General features: G+C 35.7%; 1 long non-coding RNA gene across 1 annotated transcript; it reads left to right on the top strand.

The window, feature by feature from the left end:
• The first annotated feature begins 227 nt into the window (after positions 1 to 227).
• LOC103093605 (uncharacterized) lies at positions 228 to 26,170 on the top strand. Its single transcript, XR_470030.3, has 3 exons — positions 228 to 439; positions 1,761 to 1,862; positions 25,407 to 26,170. It is a non-coding gene; the product is annotated as an uncharacterized LOC103093605 (long non-coding RNA).
• Positions 26,171 to 26,476: the final 306 nt, after the last annotated feature.

The raw sequence follows: 26,476 nt of genomic DNA, 5'->3' as shown, positions 1-26,476 counted from the left end.
GGTCTCCTTAACTTTAAGGTCAAATACAAACTCCTATCTTTGGCACTTAAAGCCTAACCCTAACCTATTTCTACCTACCTTATGTAACAGAGAGTTTGCAGATAGGAAAAGTGCCAGGTTGAAGAGTTTTTGTGGATCTATTCACCTCAATGGGGGAGGGCTCCCAGGAGGTCTGGAATGCTGAGAAGACAGAAGATTCTGATTGGGATTTCAGTTGGATATCTCTCTCAGCCTTGAGAAGCGTAGGAGGAGAGGTCTGGCCAAACCTCTATCCTAAGATATATCCATCTCTTTCCTCTCCTGGTAACTGGATATTCCCCCCTCCCAGTTCCCAAACTAAAGGAACATCTGAAGAAGACATTTTGAGCCTTTCTCAAAACTTTACCTCACAGCTCCTGGTGCCCTGCATCTGAACTGTGTCCAGGGGCCAAAGACCAGGGTCAGTCAAACTGACTATCTCTCAGGGGGCTCAGGCTGCAAAGGCATGAGTTCCCCAAACTTGAGGAGGGAGGAAAAGGGGTAATTAAAGAAAGGAACACCCTTCCCATTTTCCTCACCCATTCTTTCCCTGCCAGCCATTTTCTTTGTGTTACCCTAGTTGACTGAATTTATATTAAAGGTGTTATACTTTCCCAAGTGACTCAAATGTGAGTGAGATAGCTTGAGGGGGACAGGAGAGGAGAGAAATCTTCCTGAGAAGAAATCTTTTAGGCTCTAGTAGTGGAAGAGGACAAGAGCTCATCTGTGAGAGCAGACATAGCTGAGGAGGGAATGCTAAAGGGAAAAACTAACCAAAACCCCTTCTCTCTCTGAGCCAACCTTAAATCATCAGCTGTCTCTCCTGGATCCTGTTTTCTCTTTGCCACCAACAAACTTCTCCATTACACTTAACGATTTTATTCTATATTACTTTCCTTTATATTTTGAATGGGCCAGTCAAGATAGACCCTTTGTTTCTCACATATAAAAGCTCTATCTCTCATCTTCCTCACCCCCATCTTTTAAGAACTATGGTTTCTTTCAAGACTCAGTTTAAGCAACACTTTGTAAATTTGACCTTTCTTGATGCCCTACAGCTTGTCCTTGACTTTGACTTGCCCTTCCCTAATTACCTTGTATTTATTTTTATATAAATTTTGCATATGCATATGGATACTACAATAGAATTTAAAACTCTTGAGGTAAAGGACTGTTTCATATTTAACTTTATATCTTTATATGGCCTAGCATAAAGCCTGAAATGCAGTAGATGCTTAACAAATACTGATTGATTCTCTTTTTGTGGGGAAAGTAGGTTGAAAGTCATATTTTTTGTAGTTACTTAGAGCCATAAAGTGGGAAATTGATATTTGGGTATCATAAAAGGAGGGGTTAGTTAGTACAAATTGGCCTTCTGTATGTTAGTCATTGACAACAAAGTAGAGTAAGTACCAATCCAAGAGGAAGTGAAATATGTAGAAATTGAAATAACATCTTAAAATATCACATCACAAGTTGAAAAAAATCTTAGACTTATCAAATATCCTGTAGCAGCAAATAAATGGACTGATAGCTTTCCTCTTCAAGGAAATAAACTGATTCATAAACAACACAGTCATTTTCAACAATAAAACCTTTTAATTAGTACTCAAATCAGTAATGTGATGATTAGTTGATTTTGAAGCTTATTTCAAATCAAAGCTTTCCATAACAACTGCAGTGGAGATGCTATAGTCCTTTTTTCATCAATTAATAGAATATCTTATTTTTTACTTTCCTAGATGTAGCTTAACACAAAATGTGGGGGAATACAACCTTTACAAGAAAGGGAACATGGAGCACTGCAAAACAATTTAGGGTTGGTGAAAGAGCTGCAACCCAAGGTAAGTCTCCTAACCCTCTTGGTCTTAGTCGCCTTAGCTGTATTTCTCAAATTCACAAATGCATATTATCTTTATCAATTTAACTGTTCTTACTCATGAAGCAAATCACTACTATCAATGACTGCTCATCTTGTACTACTTAATCATGTTCTACTATAAGCTTACCTCAAGGGGTCCATCTGATGTTCTGGAGACCTTTCTCAGTTTCAATTCAATTCAAGAAGCATTTATTAAGTCCTTACCATGTGCCAGTCATTGTTCTTCTAAACCCTCCAGGATATAACTGGAGTTTTGAAACTAGTCTTCCTTATTGACCAGTTCATCTCCTCTTCTGACCAGACATTTTCCTGATGACCCTCTTTACTCCACTTCTTCTCGAAGTTCATTCCTTGTTATATATTGCAGCCTACTCACTCCCGTGAAACACCTTTCCATTGCCCTCCATGTGATACTCATGGTTAATTTTTCAGGGACTATTTCATTCCATGACTCATAACTATATAATAATGATAAAATAGTATTAAACATTAAAATAAAAAAACATTAAAAATGATAGGCCCTATACTCCAAACTGAACAAATGTGTGTGTGTGTGTGTGTGTGTGTGTGTGTGTGTGTGTGTGTGTGTGTGTGTACTTATAGCAACTCTTCGAGTTGTGGTAAGGAACTGGAAACAAGAAGACTGCCCATAGTTTGGGCAAATAGCTAAAAAAATGATGATCTATAAACATAACAGAAGATTACTGTGTCTTATGAAATAATGAAAAAGCATGACTTCAGAGAAACCTAGAGATTTTTGAATGAACTTATATATAAAAACAAGCTGTACATAAAGAGATTTATAGTTTTGCCATTTTTTTCTGTTCTGCTTTGAAAATGAAAATGTTCTTTGGAGCTTATGAAGTTCAGAATCAAAATTTAAAACTAAAGTGAAATAAATCAATGGGCCTTTATTTCTGAAAAATGTTTGGAATTGTTCAAGGAAGTTTATGATTTTTGAAAGTCAATCCAACTGGCTTGGCTCTTTCTGTCTAATAATGGGTTCAGCTCAGTATCTATTTGCATTTATGCCTAATGTATATGTAATGGATAATAATGATAGCTTACATTATTATAACTTTTAAAGGTTTGTAAGGTGCTTTATAATTATAATATCATTTTATACCCATAACAATCTGAAAAGGAGGTGATATTATTGAGGAAAATGAGGCTAAAGGAGTTTAAATGACTTGTCCAAGATCACACAGGTAGATTTAATATCAGGTTTTTCTCACTCCAGAACTGAAACTCTATCCATTAAGCTACACAATTGCCTCATGGCATCTCTATGTATCTAAATGGATAAGCTTCATAAGTTGTCCATCTATCATATTCTAAACAACTGATGTTTTTCATCCATTTAGTTTTTCCTTTTTGGAAGGTGAGGTCAAATTCTTTTGAGTATTTACATATGTCTTTCAGAATACTTTGCAGTATTCTTAGGATTAATTCAATCAGCACAAGTTCCTTGAATAGGAGTATACTGAGTACTTCTTCAATTTGATCTATTTATTGGATAGCTTCCATGACAGCTCATCTTTAGTGAGTATGTATTTGCTGGTTTTTAAGCCTCACCTTATGCTTAGGTTCAAATGGTCAAACAAGATTATTTTTGTTGTCATATTTTGTCAAGAATCCTAAGTAACTTTCATGTCTAGAGATAACTCTGTGTGGCATTCCACTCCATAACCAAGTACCCTTTTATAAAACCATTATTAATAATAATAATAAGTGGGCAGGGGGGGCCTTAATCCCCCAGTCAGTTGGGAGATAGCAAAGTTGTGGGATGCTAAGGATCTTCACCTTTAAAAGCACTTATCTAAAAAATCCAAATATGAGCATTTAGTTCATAGAATGGTTATAAGGATTCAAAAGTATAATGTATGTAAATTGTGTTGAATATCTCATAGAACTATATAAATTGGGCTTTATTAGTAAGATAAATGTGTTTCCACTTATTTTCTCCAAAACAATTTCAAAACTCACTATGATCACATTCCTAATCCTAAATAGCATTCTCTTTGAGGTTTCCTTTAGCAATTATTTATAGTTCGTGTAAATGATGTGAATGATTAGGTTGTCCACAATTGGTGCCTGAAATATTCACCCACCTGTAAATATTTTTGTCCCAATTCTGTCATTTACAAATGAGAGGTCAGCATCCTGTGTCTTAGCTATAAGGCATTAGACTTGCAGCATGAGTTACTTTCCAAAAAGAATTAGATAACTCATCATATTTGTTTCCCAAGGCAGATGGATGATAGTTTATAGAACTAATTTTTAAGTTTTATTACACCTTCATGATTTTTAATCTTTCAACAGTACAAATATTTGTAAAGCACTTTGGAATCCTCTGGGAGCAAGAGCAGTATATAAAAAAAGTCTCAGCTCTTCATCTTTTGAAAGGGCTGTAATTAGGCAGTTTCTCTCACAGGACTTCAGACACACTCACCTTTTTATTTACTTATTTATTTTTTACTTCCAATGAGTGAATAAGTCAACTAGAAAATGCACTCTGAAAGAAATTAAGATAATGACCCTCATGCTATGTCCTGTGGCAGGGAGAATATCCTTTAGGAGGCTAATTTGGGGACCTTCCAAATAACCACAGTATGGGAGGGACCAAGTCCAGCACCAGGAAGAACAGCAATAATAAGGTCTATCACTTTCAGAATGTCACTGAAAGAGTTTAGTTTAAGTGAATTCTGGAATATTGTTTTGTCATAGAGTCAAGAAAATTATTTCAGTGTCTGCATTGTATTTCTCTTCTATAAAATAGGGGTAATAAGACTTGTTCACTATGAACTTTGCAGTTAGGCTGTGAAAACCTGTGCCAATGTATTCTAGAAGTCATGATAGGAAAGCAAATATGTTTCAGAAGAAAAAAAAAACTAGGGAGAATTTTTGCATAAGCTTTCCCCAACATTACCATTATCTCCCTCCCCAAAGTGGCAGACACTAGCCTGACTAACAGTAATGAAATTTTAGCATTATGTGTGTTTGTGTAAAAGAGAGAGAAGGGGGAAGAAAAAGGGGAGGAAGGAGAGAGAGACAGAGAAACAGAGAGACAGAGAGGAAGAAAGAGGGAAAGAGAGAAAGAGAGAAAGAGAGAAAGAGAAAGAAAGAGAGAAAGAGAGAAAGAGAGAAAGAAAGAAAGAAAGAAAGAAAGAAAGAAAGAAAGAAAGAAAGAAAGAAAGAAAGAAAGAAAGAGAGAAAGAAAGAAAGAAAGAAAGAAAGAAAGAAAGAAAGAAAGAAAGAAAGAAAGAAAGAAAGAAAGAAAGAAAGAAAGAAAGAAAGAAAGAAAGAAAGAAAGAAAGAAAGAAAAGAAAGATGAGAGAGAGAGAGAGAGAGAGAGAGAGAGAGAGAGAGAGAGAGAGAGAGAGAGAGAGAGAGAGAGAGAGAGAGAGAGAGAGAGAGAGAGAGAGAGGTCTTCTTAGGGAAACTGCCAATTCCTTTAATGACCCAAAATTTCTAACAGAAACTAAAACCATCTTTTTTAATACCAGCACTCTACCACATTCTTTTACTATGAGTCATAGAACATTGTGATCTCTGGAAATAAACATAATAGGTATGAACAGGGAGTGACAAAAAATAAGAACTTCAGAGAAAAAGTAAAGGATGTCATCAAAGAAATGGGCTAGTCACATGGAGAGAGTAAAGGATAGAAGACAGTCAATCTGAATGATATTAAGAGAAATCAAAGAAGGATCTCAGAACTTTGAGTAGATACCCTGTGGCAAATTTATGGAAGAACATAGACAAGTTTCACACACGATAGGCAGGAATGAATGCATTGTCATCTCCCTGTTAGAAGGAACATCTATATCAATGAATCACAGATGGAGCATAGTATTAGAGTGTGTGTTTGTATGCACACATATATACATGTGTGGTGAAGCAACTTCACATAGCAATAGGACAGCCTCCTCTACCACCAAGATATGTACTATTGCTTAATTTATCTGAGTCATAGTGGAAGGGACTGTTAGTTCATTTATATACCTTTGTAAATGGGTCTGTAGGTCTGGAACAGCAGATACATCTCATAAATAGAATAAGGAAATAAAGGCACACTAAGTCATTTTCATTAAAAGCTAAATATATTACCAAAGTGAGTTTGGTTTGCCACATTGTCTCATTAATGAAAATAGAAAAGATGGTGGCTTTCCATGGCAGGGCAAATATCAAAAAATGAACACTAAAATTTTAACAAAACTAATTCTACCTTGTCCCATAGGAAGCCTGGTCCCATTATTATGAGTATTCAGTTCATAATTCTATGAAAGATGCTTGTTGATGACTAATTAGCTTTGTCCATAAAAAGAACCTAGAAGAATAAAACTCATTGACTGACAGAATTTTTGCAAGTTCTACAGGTAATTATAGTATTAAAAATGTGAGGAAAATTAATCCTGTAGAAGTCTCTTCTTTGAAAGCAAATGTTGGGTTTATTTTCTTCTCTGTGATGCCCTAAACTTATTTGACTCCTTACCCAGTATCATGCAGTAATATACAGGGTATCCCAAAAGTCTTAGTGCATATTTAAGCTATTAAAAAACCATTAAGCTATTAAAGTTAAAAACTGCACTAAAATTTGGGCATATGTTGATTAAAGAATAATCTTTACTATGCACTATAGTTGCTGATGTTTTCTCTTTTCAGTCATGTCTGACTTTTCTTCACTCCTTTTAGGATTTTGTTGACAAAGATACTGGAGTGGCTTTCCATTTCTTTCTCTAGATCATTTTACAGATGAAGAAATTGAGGCAAACAATACTAAGTGACTTTACCAGGGTTGCATAGCTAGTGTCTGAGGCTAGATTTGAATTTCTGAAGAGGAGAGGAATCTTTCTGATTCCAAACCCAAAGATCTATCCACCATTCACCAAGTACTTTATCCCCTGAGCTGCCCTTATACTTACAGTAATTAGACATCTTCAATTGGAGATGATGTAGAGAAGAGATTTATAGGATCAGGAGTCCCAGAAAGGTAATGTGATCTAATCAATGTAAAAAAAAATAGTTGTGATAGTTCAAATTTTAACTCATGTCTTCCTATTTGAATCTTATTCACTTTCCATGACTGCCTTCAGAAAGATGAGAGATGGCATAAAAGAGAGGCAGTGAGAATTCAAGCTCCTTTCAAGTAGGGGCTTTCACTTCTGTCTTTGCATGCCCAATAGCTAGTTCAATGCTTAGCACATTAGAAATGCCCAGTGCTTGCTTGCTTCATAGTGTGACTTTAATACTACTATTCTGAGAAAGCAAGATGGATCACCTCTTCAGGCACTACAGCTATCCATATGACTACTTCTAACATCGTCACTCACAAGAATGTGTGTGTCCTAGAAATGAATTTGATGGTGTTCTTTTCTACCCCAGAAAACATGGGGAAGGAAGCATGGTATAGATCATGGAACATCTGGGTTCAAGTCTTGTCTCTGACATAGTTTATGGCAAGCCTATGAGCAAATCTCTTAGTGTAGTATCTTCCAAGCAAGTCTTCTCAAAGGATAAGTGCTGATCACCATTGGTGAAGAGAGTTTCCACAATGGGCGCTCCTTGCATTGATGAAATCATAAATTCAAAAAAAACAAACCAAAAATGCCCAATGACAAAGAGTACCCCTGCTTTGGATATCAGAACCACTTGTGCAAAAAGTACTGAATTGATTTCATCAATATTAATAAAAGGGGAATGTGAATATACATTCACTAAAATTACCTGTAATTACAAAAATAATAGAGTGCTAGACTTGTAGTCAAGAAAGCCCGGATTCTAATCCAGTCTTTTCACCTATTAACTATATGACTCTAGGCAAGGCAATTAACTTTTCTGAGCTTTAGTGTGCTTTTCTTTAAGATGGGAGTTCTAATAATACCTATGGTACTTAGCTCCTAAGGCTGTTAGGCTCAAATGAGATAATGGATGCAAAGTACATTGCAAGCTTTAAAACACTATATAAATGACCACTAATATTATGACTTATTGCCCATCAGACAGATTGTAACAAAAAGCAGTTAAGATGGTTTAAAGACAGCCATCTCAGAAGTACTACTGCAAAACAGGTCTGGAGCAACACTAATTTATGTGGGATAATTGCAAAAAGGGGGTTTCATTTAAGGTGGCAGTGGTGGGGTTTTTATTCCATTTCAGCTTCTTCGTTTTACTCTTCTCAGATTGACACTGGAATCATTCTCTATAATATATTTCCTCTCTATTATTGTGTCCTTGGCCTTATTAATCCATCATTTTATTTAGCCCTGCTTTTCAAATGTTAGATATGAGCTGTGATATTTGTCTTGGCTATCACAATAAATAGGATTTGAAGATTCACTCAGAATGCATTTTTCTTATGTTCCCTTATGTCTCCAAGAGTAACCTGGCAGATATACACCCTGTCTGGTTTCATTTCCCCTCTCTTCCCCCCCCCATTATTTCTCTGATACCCACTCCCAACCGATCTATGAATTCCTTAGAATTATCCAGAGAGCTATTTAATTATTTCCATGTCGGGATATGTGGGGATGGATGGGTGAAAGCAGGAAAGGGAAAAAGAAATGGAGAGATTTATCAGAAATCCTAGCCCAATTCCACCTCAGCTTGGAAGCTTCCCTTATCCAAAAAGAGTCGGTCACAAACACAAGTGAGACAATAACACTAAAAGCAATATTTCTGTCGGGAGGCCTTTTCAGAGCTGGGAAATGAACTTGCTTCTGTGTGTGTGTGTGTGTGTGTGTGTGTGTGTGTGTGTATTTGTGTGTCTTTTTTCTCTTCTCTGTTCATAGAATGTCTCAGAGTCAGAACATACAAATTCTGCCGGCTACAACCATTCTGATGACAGTGAGGAGATGGAAAGAATTACTTCATTGCTAATAGTAGAAATAATCATGATGGTTTTTTTTACAGAATAGACAAAAGATTTGTATTAATACCTAGTCTATGCCCCCCTAAGGAAAAAAGTCACCAGCTTAGGCAGACAATATTGGCCCATATTAAGCTGGACTGAATTTCCCCTGGCTGCTCCTTCATGTGAATTTTGTGGGGGGGAAAGATTCAGACCCAGGTGATACAACTGCTGCATCTTTTGCAAGACCAGCTGATTCATACAAATCATTGGTCCTGGCTCAGGCAGGGAAGGTAATTGCAGGATGTGATTTTCCTTGCCAAGATCTGGAACATAAGTTTATCTGCTTACCTCAGCCAAAGCCCAGCACAATAAGTAGTTGGGGAAAATTTAAATATGAGGTACTAGTTGAAAGAAGGCATGTTTGGGAGTCCATTTACTGGGTTTTCAAATCAATGCAATAACTGTGAAGACCTCTGAAAGTCTTCCAGCTGACAGACAAGGATGTGTGTGGGAGAGAAGCCCAGAAACTCGGTTCCAATATAACGCAAGGCTGGGGTGGAAGAGCTGGCCTGTGCCTCATATAAAGAATTACAAATCTCTTGTAAGCAGTAACTCTCTTCCCACCCTCTGCACCCTCCACCCCCCCCCAAATCCAACATTTGGGGAGATTCAGAAGAGACAGGGAAATAAAATGAATAGTAATGAAATATTCATAACCTTGCATTTTATGGACCCCAAACACTAGTACCATGATTTACACTATTTTTGTATGCAGTAGTATAGGATCTGCCGAACAATAATAAAGATGGCATTAGAATGCTGCTGCTTCAGTGTCATGGAGAGGGGAGGATTAATCAGGACGGCAGGATAGCTGTAAACTAGCTCAAATACAAACATATATGGGGTTTCACTGCTCTACACACTTCATCATCAGCCTATGGAAATTGAATGGCTGGAGAAATGTAGTAATTACAAAAGTGACAATGGCCATTGCCATTCACCATCTCACAGAGCCACCCTTTCTCCTCAGGTTCAATTTTTGCTAAGAGTTATTTGCACATAGAAACTGTCCCTTCCAAAACAAATTTGCTATTATCAGAGTCATAACTAAAGAGAGGTGACTGGGGTTTTGTCATATGGTGCTGACGTTTGTTGGAGAGGATGGGGTGACACACATACCCTACGCTGGTCCAGACACTTTCTATGTATTATGATCTTCTTGTCCCACATTTCTAAACATCTTCTTCTCTCTTGCCTGACCTCAGACCATTCTTTGGTTTGGCTTCCTTTACTATGAAGTCTCTCTCCTGAGGGCATCCCCCATCCAAGACTGCTTTCTCATCCAACACATCTTCCTCATAAGGTTGGGTAAGCAATACAGCAATGGTTCTTGACCCTTTTTTGCACCATGGGACCCTTTGGCAGCCTGGTGGAGCAAATGTTCCCCTTCTCACAATTTTAAGACAATAAAATAAAGCACAGAGAGTCACAAAGGAAACCAATTATATTCAGATAGAATTATTGTTTTCTTTAAGTTCACAAACTCTAGATTAAAGTCCCCTGTTCCAGAGGATGGGCTACTTCTTCCAGAAAAAAAACTGTACCCAAGCAATGATACAATAACAGAGAAGGGATGTTGGAGCTTCCTTTACCCCAAATGAGCTTTCCCAAGCCATTCCCTTCCAACTCCTCCTGTCAGCAGTTTAACACTGGCTTTTGAAATTTTCTGTCCAAGGTCACCACTTACAGAAGGTATTGAATATACAGATGTAAATTTTCTCACCAGTTCTGCCCTTAACTGAACTTGTGCCTGGTGTTAGAAACCCCAATCATAGTTCTCACTGTCTTTCAGATGGTTTCCCCACTTTCCAAAGACAGTAGCAAAATGAGAATTCTATTTGAAATAAGAAGACATGGGTTGAAGCCCAGACTCTCTCATTTAACTAGCTGTGGTACTGAAAAATTCACTTGAGTGTTTTTGTTGTTGTTGTTTGTTTTTTTCTTTGTATCCCCTGCCCTTAGCACAGTGCTTGGAGAATAGCAAATACTTAGTAAAATGCTTGTTGACTTATTTGTTAATTTCATAAGAGAAAAGGAGGGGACAATGATGCACATATGTACTAAACATCTACAAAATAAGTAATAAGTAGTTATGGAAGGAAAAGGTTTGAAATGCTTGAGGAATAAGAAAAGGCTTCAAATAGAAGTCAGTGCCCAGGCTGATCCTTGAAAGAAACTAGAGTTTCCAAAAGACAGGGGTAAGAACGGAGTACATTCTAGGAATAGAGAATAAATCATTACAGCTTTAAAGAGATGGAAATGATATGCAAGGAAACAATTTTAAAACCCAAAAGAAAATATATACCTTTAAAAAATGGGGAATTCTGCTGCCTAACATATGAGTCCAGGAACACAGATATGATGTGATTTTTATTTGGGGTTTCGTTTTTGAATTTATATGATTATTCACTTACAAAAATGATTAATATGGAAATATGTTTTGCATGATAATCTATGTATAATCCAGATTGAATTGCTTTCTACTTCTAGAAGTGGGAATGGAAGGGAGGGAGGGAGACAATTTGGATTATAGAACTTCAGAGAATTTATATAGAAATTTATTACATGTAATTGGTAAAATAAAATATCTTTAGAAAAATAAATAATGAGTCCAAAAGTCCATTGGGGGATTGGAATTCTCTTCCTGCCATTAAAACATATTCATAGTATATTTTGGGAGTGCAGTCTATATTTCGAGTTCATTACTGTTAACATAGACACCATTTAAAAGAAAATTTAGATACAAATTGAAAAAATTATGAAGTATGTAAGGTGCCTTGAGCTCTTCAGGGACAAACTATATGTGGTTATTATTTTAGTACTAAGTGAACAAACAAAGAGTACTGCATGCTTGAGTACATTTTAAAAATTGAATTGTTTCAAATGTTCTATAAAAGGGATAATAGAAGAGATGCCCTATCAGACAATAAATAGAAGGTACAATATAATCTATCATATATTTTATAGGAACAGAATGATTCATTTAATTAATTTGAAGGCACATTTGAAGTTTCAAGGTTCTCATAAAGACAATGTAGGTATGCCCTGTTTTAAGAAAACTAAGCACTACATATGAACAACCAAATTTACAAGCCAGATCAGGGGGTGATTATTCACACTTTAAAAGGATTCATCACTTTACAAATGGAATCACAGCAGGGTTCCTTTTTAATAGGGAACTCTCTTAGTGTGGGGAACCACTGCCAATTAAAAGTCAATCAGAAATGAAGATAAAGCATCTCTGAATTTAAAATATAAGTTAAAGGGAAGGCATGATTTTATTTATAAAAGTTCCATGAGTTGCTAAAGCAAAAATAAAATTAAAATGGAATAATAATATAAACTGTTTTTATTTTTTATTGTAAATCAGATGATACTTTACCAAAGACTTATCTTGATATGTCCCATAGACATCTTAAGCTCAGCACATCTAAAACTGAGCTTATTTTTCCCCTAAACATTCTTTCCTTAATTTCCCCATTAGTTTTAGGGTTCTCACCATCCTCCCTATCACCCAAATTTGAAACCTAGGAGTCATCATCAACTCTTCATTCTCTCTGCCTCCCCACCTCCCACCCCCTCCAATGTTCAATCTGTTATCGAAGCATGTCCTTTTGAGTTTAACAATATTTCTCTTCTCTGATACTTCCACCATCCTGCTACAGTTCCTCATCAACTTATTCCTTGACATTGAAATAACTCAAGGGTTGATTTGCCCATCATTTCCTTCTCCATTTGTCCTCTATTTAGCTATTAGAATGATCTTTCGTAAAACACAGGTCTGACTATATTACCCCCTACTCAATAAACTCTAGTAACTCCATATTACCTCCAGAATCAAATATAAAATCCTCAGTTTAATACTCAAATTCCTTCACTAGTCTGGATTTCATTAACTAATCATTCTTATACCTTACATTCCCCATCAATATACTCTAGATCCAATAACACTAGCCTTCTTGCAGTTCCTTAAACTTTTCCTCCTTTAACAGTTCCTCCTCCTCACTCTGGGTATTTTTGGTGACTATCTCCCATGTCTAAAATGTTGTCTAACATTTCTGCCTACTTCCCAAGCCTCCTTCAGATCCCAGCTAAAATCCTAAATTCTACAGGAATGTTTCCTGTTCTCCCTCAAGTCTAGTGCCTTCCCTCTGCTAATTATTTACAATATGTCCCATGTATAGTTTGTTTTATATGGTTGTTTGATTGTTAGTTCCCTTGTTCAACTGGAAACTTCTTGAGGGCAGGGACTATTTTTTGCCTTTTTTTGTCATCTCCAATGTTCTAAGATAAAATGTAAGTCAGTGAATAGTAATGAGTGACAGACAATGTATGTGTAGGATAAGGAAATTCAAAGTAAATGAAGTATAATCAGAGGAGGAGCACTAATTTAGCAAAAGGAGATGGAAAAGGTGAATAATAGGTTAGGATGGTATGTCAAGGATTTCATAGAAGGAGATTTCTATTCAACTAGTGGCTCTATTACGTGGCCTCTAGTACCCTGTCCAAAGCTGGAATTTTGTGGTTTTGTAAAGGGTAAAAAGATTTCATTTGTTGCAAAGGAGAAGAAGGGAGGGTTAGAGTTGGGGATAAAAGGAAGAACAATATATAAGCAAATAAAAGGAGGAAAGAACAATAACGGTTAATGGGGAAAAAGTAAAATTTTGTAATTATCCTTATTAAATTGTATCTTATTAGAACAAAGGATCAAATATAAAATGATTATATTGACATTGAATGGGAATAGGGAATGGAAAAATTTACCCTTGGGTTAAAATAATCAGCTTCACACGTATAAAATGGGAGAAGAATGGCTAGTCAATGTTGCTTTTTTAATAGACAATGCTTTTTGTAACAAATACCTGAGGGTCTTAGTAGAACACACGGTGAAAATGAGCTATAAGTGTGAGATGTCTCCCACCAGAAAGCTCACAGAAATCCCAATTTCACTGAAAGACATAATATTTAAAATCTGGATGGTGAGTGTTTATCCTATGCCTTGGTAAAACCACATCTGGGATAGTGCATCCATATTGTAGAAAGGACATTGCCAACTTGAGGTTCATCCAGAGGAGGACAACGAGTACAGTAAGAGACCTGAGGACTGAGTGAAGGAGAGAGGAAGTTGCACCTATAGAACAATATATTCAGGGGAACACATTAACTATCTTCAAGTATCTTAGGGACTCTCGAATGGACTAGGCATTAGACCTTTCCATGAAAAGGGAAAAGAGCAGAGGCAGCTTTAGGCTTCATGTAAAGAAAATTTTTTCTAGGAATTAGAGCAATCACAAAACTGAATTGGATTTCTCAAGATCTGGTGTACAGTCTTCCCTTGCTATATCATAGTTCACTTATCGCAGCTTCACTGTATCGGGGTTTTTAATATATGTATATAAAATTCTGTATCGTGGAGTTTTCTCTATACTGTCAGATTTTGTGGATGAATACCATACTGTATACAATGGAAATGCACTACTGCTTGCAAAAGTTTGCCACGGTGAGATTGTACACAGCACACTATTGTCTGATAGAATTAAACGTGACCAACCACAGAGCTGTGCTCTGTATCCTGAGAGCTGATTGGCTCAGTGACTGTAAGTCAATAAAAGTGTGGAAAAGGCTTATAGGAGAGAGGGAAGGGTTTATAAAGCCTTAAAGTATATATAAGTAATACAATAAATATAATGCTACTACTTCATGAAATTTCACCTATCTTGGTGGTCTCTGGAACATAATTCCCTCCACAGGTGAGGGATTACTTTATTCCCTTCACAGGTGGTGTACTAGTAGAAGCAATATGGCCACTTGTGAGAAATGTAGGATGGATGAGAAAAATTAAGTTCTTTGGCCCCTGATGTCCCTTTTGATTCTGATATTCTGTGATTCTTATGACTAAAATGACCTGGTTGGAGAAGAAGAGCCATGTTGGTGAATGGTGGCAGATAAAGTTAAAGCAGTGAGGTGGGAACAGGTGATAGTAGATTGATTTCCTATTGGGTAAATTCTGAAGTCCTAAATGTGCTTTTCAAAGCCCTCTATAATCTTGCTACCAGCTACCCAGCCTTACTGATTCAAATCACAGTAGGTTGTCTAGAAAATGATATGGTAAGAATAGTGCCTTAAGGAAACTTATTCTAGTGTGTATGAGGGGTTGTGGTGGAGAGAGATAAACTAAGGAGAACAACTAGGTTACTATTATAACACATGCATTGTATTATAAGGGCAGAGAAAAAGCTGAGAGCAATCAAAATATCACAGGGAGGAACATGGTGAAAGAAAGTGGATGGAGGGACACAAACCTACATCCTAGCTCAAAAAAACAATTCAAAGAGTACATCTATGGTGGCTGAGTATTATCTTCATAGATAAGTATAAAGGACAGCAATCTTCTTATACATGGTACCTATCCTGTGTGTTAAAGCAATGTAATCATACTTGACAATGCCCAAAAGGGTCTCAAATGATCACATCTCTACCCAAAAAACTTTCAACACAAATTAATTTTCATTCACTTTAGTTGTTAAGACACATATGTCTGTAACAGTTCATGGCTCATAGTCATAAAGCACACCCAAACTGCTATTAAAAAGCTTTTATCATGGAAAAGTTTAGGGACAATAAACATGGCATGATTACTCTTCTCCCACTGAAACCAGAGCTCAGTTCATTGTATATTTCCAGTATCGATTCAAATTATAGGTTTGCCCATCCATCCCTGCTGTTTGTCCTTCCAAGGACATATAAGCTGGATAGGAGGCATTGTGTGCTTAGTTGTTTCCATATAGATACTTGAGGTGAAATCTTCATGAGCAAACAAAAGTGCCATAGAACCTCACCATCAACTGGTAATCCTTCTTCCATTTAAAGACTACACTAGATATCTTCCATGATTGGATGAACATAATTTCTTGTTTTATGCTTTGATGTTGATATTTAGAATTTTCAAAGTTTTATTTCTTGGGGTAATATCTCCCATATTTATTTCCTTCTCTTTGTGCACAAAGTCACCATCATAGTCCAGGTCTTCATCACTTATCAACTATACCAGTGATGGTGAAAGCATGGCATAGGTGCCAAAGATGGCACACAGAGCACTCTCAGTGGGCACATGACAACCCCCACCAGAGTTTGTTACTAGAAAAACAGAGGGACTCAAGTAGAACTGCTCCCCTCCCCCTCTCCACCATGCCTGATGACATTTTTTCATATCATCCACCCCTATGCCCAGCAGCCCAATGGGAGTGTACAGGAAGTAAGGTGGGCAACTCACAGTTGGCAGAGCTGGAGGGAAGCAGAGTTATTGGGCCACTCCCTTCCCCCTCTCTACATTAGCTAAAGACATTCTTTACTTTGTCCCCTGCTCCACCCAGCAGCCCAATGGGAAATCTTTCTCTGTGTGAGATAAGGGGAGTGCAGGGCACACCTGGCACTTGGGCAGGGAAGGGACATGGCTCATGGTCTCTGGGAGGGTGGAGAAGGCACTTGGTCTGGGGTATGGGGTGGGGGCAGGGCCCAGCACTCAATCTCTAAAAGATTCACTGTCACTGACTATTGCAGTAGTCTCTTAATTGGTATTCCTGCCTCAAGTTCCTCTCCTATCCAATCCATCTTTACAGCTGCTTAAGTTCTTTTCCTCTTATATCTAGTACCTTATTTAATAAACTCCAGTGGTGACCCATAACCCCTAGGATCACATACAAATTCTTCTGTTTGTCATTTTAATTTCTTTATAATATGGCCCCAACCAATATTTCAATCATTATTATAAATGATGATTATATTATAAATATATGTATTATACACACAAATCTATATGTATCCATATGTGTGTGTATATATATATATATATAATAGTCTTCATAAGCTCTACAGCCCAGTAAAATTGACTTCATTGCTTTTCCATGTACATGATACTCCATTTATGATACCCCCATGCCTTTGCATGAGCTGTTTCTGGGATGTGTTCTTTCCTTGCCTGAACCTCTCAGAGTCCCTTGTTTCCTTCATAACTTAGTTTAAGCCCAACTTTCTATATGAGACCTCTCCTTATCTACCAGCTACTAGAGTCTAACTTCCCTGCTCAATTACACTGTATATATGTAGATGTATGTCAATGTTATGTAGTATATGCATGATATTGACCCCAAACTCCTTTCCAGCTAGGTTAGTACTGGTTCACTCGCTCCTCTTATACCTGCACTGGAAGAGAGTTGGTTCCCTAAAAGATCAGTTGCAAAACTACAATTTATTCTCAGGATCATAGAGGTAACTGTAAGTGTGGGAAAAACTAAAAATCTACTACTTATAACTATAGCCCTGAGCCCCCATTGGTATGCTTCTGATTTTAAAAATCAGGCAAGATGATACTTTTAATTCTTTTTATTTTTTAAGTTTAATTGATATATTTTATTATACCAAATTTCCATATAAGTTTTTTGAAGTTACATGATCGAAATTGTCTTCCTCCCTCCCTTGCTTACCCCCTCCCAGAGATGGCAAGCAATCTGATCTGGGTTATACACATACCATCATGCAAAACATATGTCCAGATTGTTCATTTTAATAAGAGAATAATCATATAAACCAAAACCCCAAATAAAAACCCATATTAACTTAAGTCAAAATAATAGGTTTTCATCTGCTTCCTGACTGTAACAGTTCTTTCTCTGGAGGTGGAGAGCATTCTTTGTCATAGGTCCTTCATAATTGTCCTGGATCATTGTATTACAGAGAGTAGCTAAGTCTATCATAGTTTATCTTTCCACAATATTGCTGTTCTTTGTACAATGTTCTCCTGGTTCTGCTTATTTCATCCTGCTCTTTCTGAAATGATCTTCATCATTTCTTACAATGCCATAGTATTCTGTTATCATCATATACAACAATTGGTGGAGTCATTCCCCAATTGATGGGTATCTCTTTAATGTCTTATTCTTTGCCACCACAGAAAGGACTGCTATAAATATCTGCATACAAGTATATCTTTTCCCTTTTTATTAAATCTCTTTAGGATACAGACCTAGTAGTGGTATTACAGGATCAAAAGCTATGCACTGTTTTATAGCCCTTTGGGCATAGTTCCAAATTGCCTTCCAGAATGGTTGGATTAGTTCACAATTCCTCCAACAATGCATTAGTGCCCCAATTTTGCCACATTCCCTCCAACATTTGTCACTTTCCTTTTCTGGTATATTGGCCAGTCTGACTAGTATGAGATAGTACCTGAGAGTTATTTTAATTCATATTGCTCTAATCAAGAGTGATTTAGAACATTTTTTTTCAGATTAATAGCTTTGATTTCTTTATCTAAAAAGTTCTTGTTCATATCCTTAGACCATTTTTCAATTGGGGAATGGCTTATATTTACCTTTAATTCTTTACAATGACACATTTATTAAACACAGAGGCAAAACAAAGAAAAGTAATAAAATAACAGACTAACCATGAGCCTTATGCCACATTCTCCCACCAATATATACACACAACACATAAGGAAGAATGGGCCTAAACTTATAGAAATTAATAGATAAGGAAGCACAAGAACAGGAATCCCACTTGTCCAGAGAAACTCACAATTCTGGATTTCAACTCTTAATGTCTTTTATTTCCTTTGGGAAGAGTCTATATTATACATCACCTGCCAAGTGCCAGGTACTTCTTCTGGACCTCTCTGCTCTACTGATGGACAAAACAACTTCTTGCCTCCTGCTCAATTTAGACCACTAAAATTCTTTCTGTGAAAACAAATCCTCCGTTTAGTGTCTATAAAACTTTTAAAGTCTGCTTTCTTGACTGGACTCAGAGGCAGTGTTAGCTCATTAAGCAAAATGGTTTGTGATTTTTCATAAAACATAGATCCGATCTCTTCAGTACCATTCTTGTTTTTCAGTCATTTTTTTCAGTGGAGTCCAAATCTTTGTGGCCCCATTTAGGGTTTTCTAGGCAAAGATACTGGTGTAGTTTGCCATTTCCTTCTCTAGTTCATTTTACAAATGATAAAATTGAGGCAAACAAAGTTAAGTATCTTTTCCAGGATCATACAGTTATTAAGTGTCTGAAGCCAGCTTTAAACTTAGGAAGATGAGTCTCCCTGATTCCAAGCGCAGGACTTAATTCACTGTGTCACCTACCTGCCCAATAGTACCTCACTTAGGCTTAATCCCTGGCTCTGATGGTCTTTCCCCTCTCACAGTATAGAGCAGGACAGTCTAGTCTTTCCTTTGTCCAGGTAATGCTTCAAAGAGTAGATTTTTATTTTCTCTAATCAAATCTCTTTTGAAGAGCAAAGCTTTCCTTCATTCACTTTACCTCCCACTTTATAGGTTTATTTATGTACATATTCTCTTCCCCAATAAAATATAAGCTCCTTGAAGACAGAAACTGTTTCATTTCTGTCTCTGTATCTCTAATGCCTAGAACTGTATATACTTAATATACATTTCTTGATTCATTCATTCATTCAATAAAGCTTTCAAGAAAAAAATTATGATTTTGACATGTAAATGGGCAGCAATTTTTGAATGCTTATCTTTAAGGTGGTGTTCTTTCAAATCAAATTTATGTTCAATAAGCATAAAAATGGATCTTGAATTTTCTTCACCTTTTAGTTAATTGTATGACTATGAAAAGTATTCTATTATAGAACACAGTCTGGAAAAATTTCTCTTCTTTTTCCTGCCTTCAAGAAGAATGTCTTCCATGCTCATATAGATTATTTTCATTAAAAACTAATAGAGATGAAAATTAAGTATTTGGGTCAGTAGTTATAATGATTCTTTTGCTTCACTTTTTGGGTAAAGTTTAAGCTTCTTTTCCAAACATTTGATATTTTTCCTTCTTTCAGATAGTTTAAGCAGTAACCCTCTGATACTTTCAAAATGTTTTTGCCTCCAGCAAAAATCTCCTCTAGATATACTTGATTTGATCAAATTGATTTTCCCCTGTTTTCTCTAGTGTCGTGTCTACTTTTCCATGTAGCACATCAGGTACTATGACAGGATTGTCCATGTGTGACTTCAGCACTATAATTGATGATTTTAAAAAAGCACCTTTTATAAAAAATTTTGTTTACATTTTCCACTTATTGTCTGTTTATTGTACACTTCAGATTTCTTCCTTAAATCCTTTGGGAGCATCTTCAATTATATGAGGTTCTCATGAAATTTGCATTAAATTTGTTTACTATTTTATTGAAAGATGCTGCATACAACCTTATAGAATCTAATAAAACCAGCATGATATTTACAAAGTACTTAGCAACATATCTAGAACATAGTAGGCACTTAATTGCTTGTTTCCCTCCTCATTATATTGTCTTCTGCCACAACTAGAAATGAATATATATTCTAAACCAGTATGGTCTTGACTGCCATAACTTCCAGCATCTGCTACCTCAGATGATTTATAGACTCTTTTGATCTCTTTGTTATTGCAATTGACTTATATTGCTTAACTTTCCTTAAGTGGCAATAGCTTATATGGATATCAGTTATTTTATCCATTTCCTAGGTTTTGGTGATTTTTTAAGTCAATCAGAATAGAGCTACCTTACTTATATGCCACATCTTCTTGCTTATATATTTTAATATGACATTGATTTTGATCTTTTATAGAACAAATCAGTGTCCTGACTAAATAGACACCTAATTTGGAAATGAATCCCTCATGAGAAAGTTGTAATTTCTCATCAATTAAAATATAACATAGCACTTACTATCTATGTGACTTTGGAAAAGTCACTTAATCTCCCTGAGCCTTAGTTTTGCCACCTGTAAAAGGAAAGGGTTGAATTATATAGCCTCTAAAGTTTCATCTAATTCTAAAGCTATACTATAAATACAATTAAATGATAATCTGATTTTATTTTTCAGGCTTTTTAGATGTTTACTATATCCAGCTTCTCCCCACTATTTTCTCAAAGTACTCAATTTTTTAAATGAATCTGTTATTTCATTTGAATGTTATTTTCAATGATGCAGTTCATAACTCATGTTTACCTATTGTAGACAGCTCTAGTTTATGTTCTTTTACAAGTTTGACACAAGAGCCTACTCACAATTTTTAGGAAGGGTGTCCTCACTTTTTCTCTGTATCAATAAAATACTAGCATAGAATGCAATCTATCCATTAGTTATTAACTTTTTCTATCAATCAATCAATAAATAAACATTTATTGAGGGTTTACTATGTGCCAGGCACTAAGTTCTAGGGATACAAAAAATGGCAAAAGACAGTCTGTCCCCAAACAGCTTAAAAACTAATAGTTCTAGCCTATCCTTTTCAATCACACATTCCTTGTACTTAATGTCTTATAGACTGCCCACACACCATGCACTTTCCCATGGCCTTGTGGGTAATACTCATTTTATTTAAATATGTGTACATATAAATATATGAATACCTTTACATAAGCATATGATTGTATAGGTTTTCCACCTATGTAAATATCAGTTTCTGAATAATAGATATTCCTGATTTACTGCATGATTGGTAAGGCCAGACTCTCTTGAGTGGTTTTGGAAGTCATCCAAGAAATTTGACAATTCCCTGGGATCTAATATAACTAGTAAAGTGCCATCTTCAAATAGAAGCATCTGGAGAACTTCACCACGTATAGAGATTTACTCTTTGATCTGCAAAGATTTGAATAACAAGCTCCTTTCACCTTGAAAATAGAGCCACCACACTTGGACACAATATCATAATTCTGGATGTGCTTATAGGGCAGTTAGATAACTGAAGTGAACAAAAATATCCAAAGCATTTCAACTAGTCCAAGGGTATACAAAGAAGTAGGGTAGAGGCAACACAATTGTGAAACTGATGAGGGATTGATTCTCAATTTATCTTAAAGAGGAGATAATACAAAAGTAGCTGGAGGGAACCTTTTAACATTATTGTTGCCAAATAAAAAGAGCCAAGAGAACATAAAAAATTATGGAACTATATGACCAATTTCTCATATTTTTATGAGAATAACCTACACATACACTGAAGATATCTTTAATGAAGGCTTTAAAGGGGAAAAGGCAGGATTTTACAAATAGTCCTACATAGTACACTGTCTTTTTACAACTATACAATTGACTGAAAGAGACAAATTAGACTGTGGAATTATTGTGGTCTAGTTTTTGTTGGCTTTAAAAAACAAAAACAAAACCAAAAAATATCCTCCATAAAACAAAATGGCTTTTTAAATGTCCTTCTCCAACACTGTCATACAAATGTCAAAAGTATTCAAGATTTTTCAAAATATATGAGAGAATCCTTTTCACCATTTTGTGATATTTAATATCATTAACAGGGACAAAACAGGGAATTACAGATTTGACAACTATATTCACCACTCTCATATAAAACAAAGAATAATTCCTTTATATTCATAATATGTAAGCATGAGATATCTGTAAAAATGTGAAGGCCTTTTACCTCTCCCATTTCTTACTCTGACCTCTGTTTTCCAATATAGTTATTAACATCTTACTTCATACGCAATGTTGCTTTGAAGGAACTGCAGACCAAAGGAAAATTTAATTCGGCTTGAGAAGTTTTATTGAGTTTTCCATATAATTTTTCTACTTTCCTGTAATAGGGAGTAGGAGCAAGCTCAATCCCTATTACTACATAAGATTTGTGATGTAAGAAGTAAGCCTAGGCAAGATAGTTTGTTTCCTTCCAAACCCATCAAAGGCAGTGATTATGAGTTAAATTTCCCTCCCAACCATCTTCTAAACTCCTGAGAAAAAGAAAAGCTAAATGTTTAATACCTTCCTCAGATACCTATCAGTCCTACAAAAATGAGAAGAGGGAGATGAGTTATTCATTCATTACACTTTCTAGGAAAAACTGGCTAAAACTGCTTCAAGTTCAATGATGTTGACTAAGGGCTCAGACAAGCCCTAAAATATTCAATCTAGTTCAGTTATCTTCTACAGAGCAGTGATATCAGAAACTTCCATTTCCCTCTTCTTGGTGTCATGGTGCTAAGGAACATACAGGGAAAAAAAGATTGGGAAGACCCTTAGTGTTCCACTAGTGCATTGAGAGTTTAAAGACTTACTCAGAATGATAGACAGTAGTATCAGAAGCAAAAATTAAACCCATATCTTCCTGGTTTGAAGGTCAGTATCTATCAACCATATTAAGCTGTCTCTTGTTGGAACATAAACTGCCATTATTTTCATGGGGGTCTATTTGTAAATGCTTATTCTAAACTCTGAAACATAAGGTGATCATATCTTTGACAAAAAACAACTTAATTACTTCATAGATCTATGAGGAATAAGAATAGATGGGGAAGGAAAACTTTTCCAGGATGGAGAAAACCAGAAAAATATCCTGACTTTTATTTTACTGCTCTGTTTTAATCCTATCTTGTGACAGTACTTTTGTTCCAGACATTGTTTCTCATGTTTTGTCCTTATACTCCTTGAGTTTTGTCCTACTTCCTAACTTTTAATACTTAATACTGAGCTTCTGAGTATCACAAACTCCCAGTTTCTACTCCCTATTGCTCTTAAAACCCAGAAAGTTTCAACCACTTAGAACAAAACTCAACTTCAACTTGGGATGAGCTATAATTAATATGATTATGTGGAAATGTAGTTGGTTGGTGGTCATTGTCCTTTGTACTCAGAAGACCAAAATGGCACCACTGGTTATGTCTTTTGACTTGCAAATAAAATTAAAGTGAAACAGTTGCACAAAGTTGTTAGCCTCATTTTCTCTTCCAGAGTGATCAAAATTCAGTGGCAAGGCAAAAGTAAAGAAGACTGGTAATGGCACGGGATGTAGTGGTTGACCTTGATTCTTCAATGCCTCACCAAGTTCTAAGTGGCTCCAGAGCACCCACTTCCATTATCTGCATGGCTATTTGAATGAATTGTTTTCATCTGTCCCTTCCACTGAGAGAAGTCTTCACATTCCTGGGATAGATATCCCCTTACTTCAACAACAGTAAGCCCACCTGCTGAGATGTTTGAATAGGAAGTAGTCACCATGCATGCTATAGCTTCTTGGAGCCACAGGTGAGAGCTGAGTGGCAAGTGGACTCCAAAGGAGGAAAATAGCTGTATAAAGGAAATGGTAAACCCTCACACTAGAGTTAGTAGTCTTTCCTGAATATCCCTTATATCCCATGTGGGAATATACTAACCAATTTAAGAGATTTGGAACCTCAAAGGGGGCCTTACCCCATTTTGCCAATGTATTATCCCTTTTCATCATTTTTTACTTGCAATAAAATCACATTACACACTTCTGTCATATTTTGTTTAGTCATTCCTTGTTTAGTCATAACCTTTTTTCCAGTTCTTTGTTACAACAAAAAGTGCTACTTTAAATATTTTTCTACATGCAAGTCCTTTGCCTTTTTCTTTAGTCACATTGGGGCATAAGCCAAATATCGTTATCTCTGAGTCAAAAGGTATTCATAGTTAAGTGACCTTTGGGGCATAATTCAAATTACTTTCCAGACTGGTTGAACCATTTCACAGCTCCACCAATAGCACATAAATGTATTATCTTCATTCTACTCTTTTAACAAGTGTAATTGTTTCAGTCACCTTTAGCTATCAGGTAGAAAATCAGAACTGTTTTAGTGTGTTTTTATTATGTTATTTGTAAGATTTTAATAATATTTAGAGTTTTCATTTCCTCTTTTGAAAAATTCCTAATTATATCTGTTGACCATTTATATACTGGGGAATGGCTTTTTTTCTTCTATATTTGTATTAATATAATGTGTCTTTGATATCAAACATTTATCTGAGAAACTCAATACTAACATTTTATGCAGTTAATTGTTTCTATTCTATTTCTAACTATAGTGATTTTCTTTTCAGATTTTTTTTATTTTATGTATTAAATTTGCTCATTTTATCTCCTGTGATTTTGTTTTCTTTAGTTAAAAACTCTTTTGTCTACTGATATTTATGAAAGTTATATCTTTCCTTGTTCCTATAATGTTTTTTTAAGATATGACCTATTATATTTATATTTAGATCATGAGACCATTTGGACCTGGTTTATTATAGTTTAGATACTGTCTAAACATAATTTCTTCCTTACTGCTTTCCAGTTATACAAATAGTACTTATTATCACTTGAAATAATGAATCCTTACTTCAATAGTTGGAGTCCTTGAGTTTATAAAATCTTCATTAATGTTTATTTGACATGTGTTTCTCATCTGTTATATTGATCGGTTCTTCTAAATTTTAGCTGTTACCCAATAACTGATAATTACTTTGAAATCCTATACTACTAGACATCCTTCCTTCACAATATTTATTTTCCTTGTCTTTAGGATTCTTGACCTTTTGGCCCTCCAGGTGAATTTTGTTGCCATTTTTCTAGTTCTATAAAGCAACTTTATGGTAATTTTCTTTTGCACTGAATAAATAACCATAGGTAATATTTCCATGTTTGTTACAATGGCAAAGCCCAAACATGAGCAGTTAACACCTCTCCAATTATTTAGTTTTATAAAAATTTTGCATTCATATAATTCTGTGTATTTTCATTAGCAACTTTCAGGTATTTTTATACACTAGTCATTTTGAATGGAATTTTTCTTTCTCTTTCTTCTAGGTTTTTCCAGTAATATACCAAAAGCAAAATGTGATATTGGATGGGCATGAATAGTAGATCCAGGGATATGCTGGAGCCAGATCTAAGCAACTTCTTAGAGCAATTGTTAAATTTCTAATATGAGCATGTACATCTCAGATAACAACAATCACTAAAAATCAAGGATAATTTTTTTGTTGATTGTCTAGACTAAAGAAAATGTTAATAATGCAGTTTAAACTAAAAAAAAAATGTGATTACATTTTTTCCCTGAAGGTACTAGTTGTTAAAATATTTATCCAGAGTAATGTAGCTAGTAAAGATCTAAGGCTGGATTTGAATCCAGGTCTTCCTAACTTCAGGCCCAACACTCTATCCATTGATCCACTAATTGCTTCTAATATAATTATGTAGAGCTTTATGGTTTACAAAGTACTTAGCATCCATTTTCTCATTTCAACTTCACAAGGCCCCTGGTTAGCTCATTCCAGAAGCAAGTTCCAAAAGGAGGCAGGAGATCAAATGATTACAGCTCTCCATAAAGATGTTAATCTGTGAGAAATAGGTATCGTTCGTTCTTCTGACCAGGGGAAAAGAAAAGCACATGATGATACTAAGGATTTTTGAGGAACATACTTTAGAAAGTGCACATTGAACAACTTCAACTAATGCAATAAAGCAAGAAGTTGCCATTATCATCTGAAATTGTAATTACATATCTAGACATTGGTTTCAAACTAGCCTACTTTTTGAAAATTTTATAATGGACATCATGGAAGAGAATTTTATAGGACCAAAGGATGGGGGGGAGGGGGGAATAGCTTGCAAAAGGTATGTTGATTTCTGTACTTGTTTCTTCCTCTGTAAAATGGAGAGAAAATATCTATAATACATACCTCATAGGCTTACTATGAGGATCAAAGCAGATAATATATATGAAGTGAAGGATAGCCCCAACATGTAATATGGGGATGTCATTTTGTGACTCAAAGGGTAACAGAATTCCCCTATCTAGCTCTTCTCAATCCACCCTTCTCCAGAGGAAATTTTAATCCTGCTAGAAGGGGCAGTATGTCCTCAGTTTGGGACCA

This window comes from Monodelphis domestica, chromosome 7 (genome assembly GCF_027887165.1).
Source record: "Monodelphis domestica isolate mMonDom1 chromosome 7, mMonDom1.pri, whole genome shotgun sequence".
NCBI classification, from domain to species: domain Eukaryota; kingdom Metazoa; phylum Chordata; class Mammalia; order Didelphimorphia; family Didelphidae; genus Monodelphis; species Monodelphis domestica.
The sequence above is the reverse complement of the archived record's forward strand: the minus strand, read 5'-3'. Positions and strand labels throughout refer to the sequence as shown.